The sequence below is a fragment of the Macadamia integrifolia genome, chromosome 4 (genome assembly GCF_013358625.1).
Source record: "Macadamia integrifolia cultivar HAES 741 chromosome 4, SCU_Mint_v3, whole genome shotgun sequence".
NCBI classification, from domain to species: domain Eukaryota; kingdom Viridiplantae; phylum Streptophyta; class Magnoliopsida; order Proteales; family Proteaceae; genus Macadamia; species Macadamia integrifolia.
In genome coordinates this window covers 34219534-34222403 of record NC_056560.1, presented here as the reverse complement: position 1 = coordinate 34222403, position 2870 = coordinate 34219534, and positions in this window count along the sequence as shown.

The following is a 2870-nucleotide window of genomic DNA, read 5'->3' as shown; positions in this document are numbered from 1 at the left end:
GTTTTCGGTGGAATAAGAGGCTAGGGTATTTAAAGCGAGATTATATACTTAGGTAGTTAGGGTTAACTCATTATATATATCAGGGTTAGGCTGCACTGAGCCAAGGCCTCAATCCAGGCTACGGGTGTCAATTCTGAGCTCGCATCGATAGGCCCAACCGAGCTCGACATGTTTACAATCCGACCTGGATCGGCCCGATTAATAAACGTTCATTCATGATGCAGGTAGCTAACCCGTCGGGCGCCGGACCTAATCGACACGTTTATAAGCCCTACTTGAACTTACTCGTTGTAGCCCGACCCAACACAACCCCTTTAATACTACTTAAAATTCCTATTTGCTACTACTAGTAAGAAACTAATTAAACTTTTTTACCTTTTGCTTTGTAATAGAATTTGATTTTATTAACCTTTGTTTAGTAAGTTTTAATGGTCATAATTTTTTTTTTTTTTAAAGAACAACCATAATGTCATATCACTTATCTTCTCTTCTTTATTAAAGAGTTGCATCACATATTTTCTGGGCCTTCAACTCACCTAAGAAAATAATTTTATGGTAGGCAAGTTTAAAGCTCGTTTAGACTTACATAGATCCGTAGCCCGGTTAAGGCCCGATTAAGGAAGTCGGATTAAAGCCGGACACCGATCGGCCCAATTATAAACCGTACCATGCCCCCCAAAGCTAGGCCTGTTTACTTAAACGGGCGTTCACGGTACAAGGCTTCCAAGTGGTCAAGCCCGACTAAGCCCGACTGAGACCAGCCCGGCCCGACAGGTTGACACCCCTAACCCTGGCCCGATTCTGAACCCTCCCATAAGGCCAGAATTCTTAGCCCATGCCATGTTCGAGTTCAAGGTGGGTTGGGCGGGTTTAGGCCGATAGAGCCAAAACTTACAGCTAGGGGTGTCAAATAGTCAGTTTGGCTTAGTTTCGATTAGGTTGAATTGGTTTTGGTCTAGGAATGAGGGAGACCAAAACCAATTTGTTAAGGAACTTCAGTTTTTGGTCGGTTTCGAAATCTGTATAGTACGATTTCGATTTTTGAATATCTGGTTAATACCAATTCATATCAGTTTGTTTTTGGGCTTGACCACAATGAAATTTTACATTCATAATCTGTAGTGAGGAAAGATTTGGCGAAAACATTTTCAATTTGTAACAGAATCATTGTTTATCATTGTAAAAGAAAGATAAGTGGTATTAAAATTTTACTAAGAAGATAATTAATATTGATATCACAAAATGAACCCTATTATCAAATCATTTATTTAACTATGTAATTAATTTTGTATAGTGAACAAGGAAATCAATGGATGCATTGTTACAATTTATAAATCAATTTTTCTATTCATAACATTATATTAATTTATATGTAAGAGTTCCATTTATAATAAAAATAAATAAATAAAAAATCTCACTGATATTGAAAAAAAAAAAGGATAATAAATTCACCTATTCATAACATCATAATCAAATTTTTAATGGTTTTATTTGGTTTGGTTTTGATTTGATTATTAGTTGGTTTGGTGAGGTCCAATTTTCAATTGTTCCCCTCATACCTCAGTCCAAAACCAATATAATAAGGAACAATTTGATTCAATCCAAGTTTTTTTGTTCAAATTCGATCGATTTGGGCGAGGTTTTGACATCCCAACTTACACTCCTAGACTACTACTGATGTGGTCTTTTTAAAGGAAAAAAGAATGTTGTTTTGATTTGGAGTCAGATTGACGATTGATATGTATCTATATCAGTATTTGTTACATGCAAGAGCACATATCGTACACGCCTCATAGGCATTCCTCAACCTCTCAAGTGCACAACCCATCCTCCATCGGGTGATGAGGTGTCATGTAGCTATGGAGTTCCATAGTTTTGCAGGTAGATTATCTATATATGGTGTTAGTTATCTATAAGTGGGAGTAGTTATCTATTATGTATGGGAGTGTGGAAGTAAAGGGCTAATGTGGGACTCTAAGGATGGGACTAGTAAATGTGTTACTAGGTTAATTATATTAATTAACTATATATTTTGTATTTAGTTAAATGCTAAAGGATAATGTGAAAGGGTAGTATTTTTTTAGTCCAAATATTCTACTTATGTGAAAAGAGGCAGAGCTTCCTCAATAGAGTTCAAACCCTATTATCTCTCCAACTTTTCTTTCTTACTCTCTTTCACGATAGGTAAGAAGAAAGGAACGATGTATATATCAATATCAGTATTGATATTGACAGTAACCAATAGTATCGCTAGAATGATAAACTAAAACCCTAATTGGAATACTTAAAACATTGTGAGGCATACATGAACCTTAAACTCCCAATATGGCCTTCCAAGATACCTACCCAAATCACAATTTTAACATTATTTTAAATTTTGGCACCAACCCTATTTATGTATATAATTCTACAATATGATAGTCTTGATTGGATGAATAAGATCCTCAACTTAGTCTGAATATGATACATGTGGCCAGTGGCAGTGCCAACCCCCCCCCCCTTTTGTTATTTATTTGTGTCACTAAACAAGGCTTGTTTTTGTTTATATAATATAATATGTTAGCTCTAGATTGACTGAATAAGATCCCCTTTTATTTAGATTCTTTCTTTTTTATTTTTTTTCTTTCCTTCTCCCTCACCATTTCTTTTATAATTCTGAATCTGATGTTTAGATTATTATTTATCACTCTAATAGTGGGCGTTGCAATTTATGTTCTTTTTGTTTATGAAATTTCAGTCAACTTGTAAGGTGAGAGGAGTTGGGTCCATGAGAATGATAGACCCAACCAAAATTTTATATTGTAATGAACCAACATTCCAACAATCAATGGGCTTTTTTTTTTTTTTTTTTTTTTTTTTTTTTTTTTTTT